Below are 6,127 nucleotides of genomic sequence, written 5' to 3' on the forward strand. Positions count from 1 at the left end.
TTCATTCTGAACCTCACTATCCCTTCTCCATCTACTTTTCCCCCATCCCTTTCTCAAATATTCCGGTAATCCCTCCTTCTTCCATTCTCCATACTATCTATTATATCTCGATTCTCTTATCTTCTCCCATCTTTCCTCCTTCTGCTCTTTTTTCTCTGTCTTTCTGCTCCCATCCCTCGTATACTTCCTCTCCCTTTCCTCTCTTTTCCTCCATCTCCTTCCTTTCTTTTCCTCTTTCTTCAAGGAATTTTGCCCTCTTTTCCTCCCAAACCGTTCTCTCTTTTCCTTCTCTTACCCTTTTTTTCATATCCTTATAGCATTTCCTCGCTAAACTTTCTCCCATTTCTTCCTCCAATTTTTTCTTGTACCCTACTGCTCTCCTCCCTGCCCTTATCCTAAATTTATTCTTTCCTATCTCCTCTCTTACCATGTACCCCCCGGCGTGCACCAATCCATCCTAACGTCCATCTAATCCATCTTTCCTGCATTGCCTCTACTTCTCTTCTCTCCTTCCACCCCCATATTTCCGCCCCATATTCCAACACCGTTCCCACCAACCTTTTTATTAGCCATAATCTTTTTATTCAATCTCCTGCAAATCTTCTTTTCCCCATTCCCTACACCTGTCTTATCACCACTTCTGCTTTCCTTACTCTATCCTTTACCTGTGCCTTCTGTTTCCCATTTCTTTGCAACTTATATCCTAAATAAGTGAATTCCTTTACTTTCTCAGTACCTCCTCTACATCCGCTATCAACAGATTAAATAAATGTGGGCTCATTGGGCAACCTTGCCTCACTCCCCTTGCCGTCCAAAAGCTTTCTCCCTCCTTCTTCCCCATTCTTACTTTGCTCCTCGTTTCTCTGTACACCTCCTCTATCTTACTTCTTAGTCCTTTCCTTACTCCCCTATTTCTTATTGCCTCCATTAACACCTCCCTGTCCATCGAATCAAACGCCGCCTTTAAATCTATTAAGGCCGCCACTACTTTACCTATAACATAAATATTGTTTATCACCCCCATTCCCTTTCTAAAACCTGTTTGACTCTCCGGTATCATATTCTCCTTCTCCATTTCCTCCTTTAACCTTTCCGTTAGTATTCCCACGTATATCTTATATAACGTTGGCATCAATGTTACTCCTTTGTAATTTTCCACCCTATCCCCCGTTCCCTTTTTTAACAGTGGCACAATTATCCCTTTTTTTCATCTCTCCGGCCATCTTTCCCCTCTCTACACTCTGTTGCACATTTCCCATACCCATTCTTCTATCCTCTCTCCTCCATATTTCTATACCTTACTCGGTATTTCATCTTTTTCCGCTGCTTTTTCTTTTTTCATTTTTCCCAATATCCTCTTTACTTTCCCCCTGCTTATCTCTTGTTCCTTATCCCTTTTTTCTTTTCCTCTTCTTACAACTTTAATCTCTACCCCTCCCAATAAGTCCATGAAATATTCCTTCCATTCATTCGCCTTTTTCTCCTCATTCACCCTTTTCCTCTTTTTCCTTTCCCTGTTTGTTTCGGAATCGTTTCTGCGATTATTGCTCGCCTCGACTTTCATATTGTTTGCGCGCGCGAGTACACAGCTCATCGGTAAAAAACATTACAAAACCTGTCATTATCCGCGCTCTTATTTTTGTTAATTCTCCCACTTTTCTTGGAGACCGGCAGGTTCGAGCGATCCGACGCCCATTTCTGAGATGAGTCAGCGTTCTGCCGTCTAAGCAATAACAAGCCAGTTGAATTATATTGAAATCCATCGCTCTGTATTTTTCGTAATGCGCGTCAACCGATTCCTGCACAAGTTGTATATCTCCGCGCTACTGCGTTTAATCCGATCCCATTGAGAGAAGGACAAACGAAAAACTGCGATCAGGCGCTGAGAAACGACATCATAGTAACCGTCCAGCGACAAAAAATAAAAGGAGTATCCGACAACCGACGAAGCCTTTGTTACTACACCTACTCATTCCTTGCCCACCGATCGTTCAGCAAACGATATAAGCCGATTATCAATCTAAACACTGTTTATGATTTTTTCATACCTCTTTTTCCGTTTTTGCCTCTATTGCATCTTTGTACCATCTTATCCTCTCCTCTTCGCTTTTTCCTTTACACATTAGCTTGTATTCCGCCCTTGCTTTTCTGTATCCTTCTCCTCCTCCTCTTCTTTTCCTTCATTTCTTTAACTTTTTCCTCACCTCTTTTCTCTTTCTTTCACATTCCTCGTCCCACCACCCTTTCTTTTTCCCTTCCCCACTCTCTTTTTTTCCTTCTTTCAAATCCTCTTCTATCCTTCCTATTTTTTCCTCTAACTTCTCTTCTATTCCCTCTTTCCATCCTTCTACCCATTCTATTTTTCTCTTATTTTTTCTCCTTCCTTCTCCGTCCATCTCCCCTTTTTTCTTATTCTTTTTCCCTTCTTTCTCTTCTCCTTTTTATTACCTCCTTTTCTTTCTAACATTACGCTCAATGAGTAAAGGTCCAATTTTATGTTATCTCCCACCTCTATCCTCTTTATCTGTTTTTTTTACTTTATTCTCTCCCACCACGTAATCGATCACCGACTCCCCTCTTCTTCCTGTATATGTATACTCCCGCTTCCTAAAATGCCCCACCCCACCTCTTTTAGCTCTTTTATCAGCTTCTTCCCCTCTTCATTAACTTTCTTGTTCTTCGATTTTCTTTCGTCTTTCTTTTCTCCTTTTATCACTCTTTTCCTTCTTCCTGTTCTTGCGTTAAAATCTCCTCCTAAAATCGTCCATTTATTTTCTTCTTTCTCTTCCATCCACTCCTTCATTTCCTCCATTTTCCTCTCCATGTCCCCGTTAATGTATATACCTATTACCCTCCAATTCTCTCTTCTCACTTCTATATCCGCTATCATTATTCTCTCCCCCTTTTCTCCCATACCTTGTTACCTTGATCTTCCCCCTCTTCTCCTTTATCCCCATAATCATTCCCCCCATCGGTCTTTCTTTCTTCATTCTCTTCTTTGCTGCTTGCTTTTTACATTTTTTCGGTAACTTCTTTTTAATCGCCTCCCACCCTCTTTCTTCTATCCATGTTTCCATCATTACCATCACCTTCCAATCTTCTATTTCTTTCCAGAATTTTTCTTCTTTACTTTTTAGCCCTGCCACATTCTAGAAACCTATTTTCCATTCTTCTCTTATTGCTTTGCTTTTTTCCTTTCTCTCCTCTTTCTTCCTCATTGCTGTCTCCATCTCCCCTCTTCCTTTTTCCCTTCTTTTCCTTCCATTTCCCTCTCTCCTCCTCCTTTTCTCCTTTCTTTTCTCGTCCCCTCTTCTAACTCTTTTTTCCTTCCGTTCCTATCTTCACTCCCCCCTTTCTTCCACTTCCATTTTTTCTATTTCTTCTCTAAATTCTCCTTTCCAGTTTTTAAATACACCTTCTTCCTCTTCCCATCTCCACCAAATGTCGTTGATTTTAATCTTCCCATAGCTTGTTCATACCTTGTTTCCTTTCTTCTTTTCTCCCTCCGCAATCTCCATTAATTTCCGTTTCATCTTTCTTTCTTCCCATGTTAAGTCGTCCTCTATTCTCACCCTCTTTCCTCTTAATACTTTCTTCCTTTCCATTACCTGTCTCTTTCGTTCTCTGCTGCCTAATTTTACTACCGCCATTTCTCCTTCCTCTCTCTCCTTTCCTTTTAACTTTCTTATCCATTCAATCTCCGTTTTCGCTCTTATCTCTTTTATTATTTTCTCCACTCTTTCCTTTATATCTTCCTTCCCTCCTTTTATTCTTCTTATACTATGTTGTTTCTTCTTTCTTCTCTCTTCTTCTATTCTAATTTCTTTCCTATGTCTTTCATTTTTCTCATTATTGTCTCATTTATCCCTTTATTCCTTCACCCCCTCTCTTTCTCTTTCTTCCTCCCTTCCTCTTTCTTCCATTTTTGCTTCCAGATCTATCAATCTTTTTCCAGGCTCTCTATCTTTTTTCTCATCTCTTTTCTTTCTTCTTTCCATTTTCTTTCTTTTTTCTAAATTTTTATCTTCAATTTTCTCATTTCCTCACCTACCTTCTCTATTATTTTCTCTCCCATCTCATCCATCATTTTCTTTAACTCCTCCTTTTTTATCCCCCCTACTTCTCCATGCAGCCTTTCTGTCTTTTTACTCCTCCTTAACCTTTTTTTTTCTCCTTTTTTATCCTCTCCTCCTCCCCCTCTTTTTCTTTTCAAAAGCTCTTCTATACATCTCATACTACTCCTTCTCTCTTTCGCTAACTCATCTATTTTCCTCGGCCTCCCTACTTTCTTTTTCATTTCTTCCTCATTTCCCCTTTTCCCCCTTCCTCTATCATCCTATCTCTATTAATCTCTTTACTTATATTATTTTCTTCTCTATTCATTTTTATCTTATCACTTTCTCTTCTTTGCCTCTCCTACTCTATGCTCTATACTTTAACTGGCTAGTGAATTCCCTAGTAAATTCCCTGTTTTTCTGTTCCGCCTACACCTACTCCTTACACTTATTTCCTTTCTTCTACATGTCACTTTCTGTCTACTTTTCTTACCTTTTACTACTCTCTATTTTCCCAACCCTTTACCCTTTTCCTCTCCTATCTTCTCTATCGATCCTCCCCTTTTTCCTGCACCCTCTCACCCACTACTTCAAATTTTCCTCGCCCTTTTTCTCACTTTTTCTTCACAAATACCTGTCACACTTTCACACACCTGTCACTCACACTCTTCCAGAACCGGAAGCCAATAAACATTTAAATTATATGTTGATTAAAAAAAAAATATATGACATTTTCTATCTCATTTACTAATTTATCATATGTATCTAATTAATTTATTTTTTAATCAATATGTAATTTAAATAATTATTAAATTTAATAAACATTTAAATTATATATTGATTAAAAAATAAATTACATTTCCTACCTCATTTACTAATTTATTATATTTATCTAATTAATTTATTTTTCAATCAATATGTAATTTAAATAATTATTAAATTTAATAAACATTTAAATTATATAGAATATAAATATGTTTTCTAAATCGGCCAACAGAGCCAAAGCACGAAAAATTGCGAAAATTAATTATTTGGAACTGTATTTCTTGGTACGAGATTACAAAGTTCCATATATAAATTAATCTCGAAATTTACATATGGAGAAATAGGCGCAAAAAATATAGGTCCGAAAAGTCGCTGAAGCGGGAATCGAACCCGCGTCTTTCACTTTCTGGGCGACTGCTCTTACCACTAAGCTATTCAGACCCTTTCGATCCTATATTTTTCATTTACCTTTTTAGTAGATGTTAGTAAATAACGCCGTGGTTAGGCCAAGGTGTGAATAAACTCAGAAATGAATATTTTTATCGGCTCTCAGTAGTGATAAGAGCCGTCGCCCGGAAAGTGAAAGACGCGGGTTCGATTCCCGATTCAGCGACTTTTCGGACCTATATTTTTTGCGCCTATTTCTCCATATGTAAGTTTCGAGATTAATTTATATATGGAACTTTGGGATCTCAAATTGAGATACAGTTCCAAAGAATTAATTTTTCGTTCTTTGGCTCTATTGTCCGACTTAGAAAACATCATATTTATATTATTTATATTAAGAGCCGATAAAAATATTTATTTCTGAGTTTCTTCGAGTTAACATTTATTTCAGTTGATGCAGCATGTTTTAGCTGGACAGCATTTGAAAAATTTAACAGGGATACGAAAATGACTTCATAATTTTATTGTTTTTAAATCAATATCTTTTTTTGCAACATAATCTGAAACTTGCCAGAAAGATAACAAAAGTTATAGAAAATAAGAGAAAATATTTTGAAAAATGATTTGTAATGCATATATATGAATAAAAGATAATTAGAAAAAAAAACTAAAACTTTTGCAAATACATCTAATATGTGAAATTACGATAAACTAAAGAATTTAATATATATATATATATATATATATATATATATATATATATATATATATATATATTTATACCATCTAATTTCTATTTTTTTAACCTTTATACTTTTTCAAAATATTACGAAAAATAAATAATCGATTTACATAAAAAAAAATTAAAATAGCTTCTACATTTAAAAAAAAACAAAGCTGAATTTTTGAAACTTTTTCAG

At 36.5% G+C, this 6,127-nt stretch overlaps 1 non-coding gene across 1 annotated transcript; it reads right to left on the reverse strand.

Annotated features, from left to right (window-relative positions):
• Positions 1-5,187: 5,187 nt before the first annotated feature.
• On the reverse strand, positions 5,188-5,261 carry TRNAS-AGA (transfer RNA serine (anticodon AGA)). Its single transcript has one exon. It is a non-coding gene; the product is annotated as a tRNA-Ser (tRNA).
• Between the last annotated feature and the right edge of the window lie 866 nt (positions 5,262-6,127).

The sequence above is a fragment of the Nylanderia fulva genome, unplaced genomic scaffold (assembly GCF_048542155.1).
Source record: "Nylanderia fulva isolate GAGA-0341 unplaced genomic scaffold, ASM4854215v1 Scaffold101, whole genome shotgun sequence".
In the NCBI taxonomy this organism is placed as follows: domain Eukaryota; kingdom Metazoa; phylum Arthropoda; class Insecta; order Hymenoptera; family Formicidae; genus Nylanderia; species Nylanderia fulva.